We start from the raw sequence: 577 nt of genomic DNA, 5'->3' as shown, positions 1-577 counted from the left end.
GCCTTTGCCCGCCCCCCAGCCGGTAATCGGAGAAGCCGGAGGGGGGCAGGGAAGAGGTGGGCACCAGCTCGCGCCTCTTCCCTGGCCCTCCCTGCCTGGGGATCGGCAACCGGAGAAGCTGAGGGGGGCCAGGGAAGAGGCACGTGCCTCTTCCCTGACCCCCCCTGCCCGGGGATCGGTGACCGGGCAAGCAAGGGCCACCCCAACCTGTGAAGTTTCGCACAAAGGTGGGGAGGCCAGGTTCGGGTGGGTTTGTCAGGCCCAGGGAAGGCGCCTTCGCTCTCTGCGCCAAGACGGTGGCCAAGGGGCCCTCCGGAGACATGTGGTGACTGAACCCAAGCCAGGCCGGAGTCCTGCTCGCACTTAGAGGCAAGTAACTGGGCACCGCGCCCCAAATGCATGGGGAGCACCAGCGGCCTCCTCTCTCCTGCCCTGGAAGGTGGGAGGCCTGGCGGGATTCACAGGTAAAACGCAGACACTGTTGGGTCCCAGACCCCTTTTCTTTGCACACACACACCACCCGCCCCGCCCCCTCCCCACCATTCTGTGAGGCTAAGGTTCCTGAGCCCAGATCCAA

This window comes from Myotis brandtii, unplaced genomic scaffold (assembly GCF_000412655.1).
Source record: "Myotis brandtii unplaced genomic scaffold, ASM41265v1 scaffold56, whole genome shotgun sequence".
Lineage (NCBI taxonomy): Eukaryota > Metazoa > Chordata > Mammalia > Chiroptera > Vespertilionidae > Myotis > Myotis brandtii.
The sequence above is the reverse complement of the archived record's forward strand: the minus strand, read 5'-3'. Positions refer to the sequence as shown.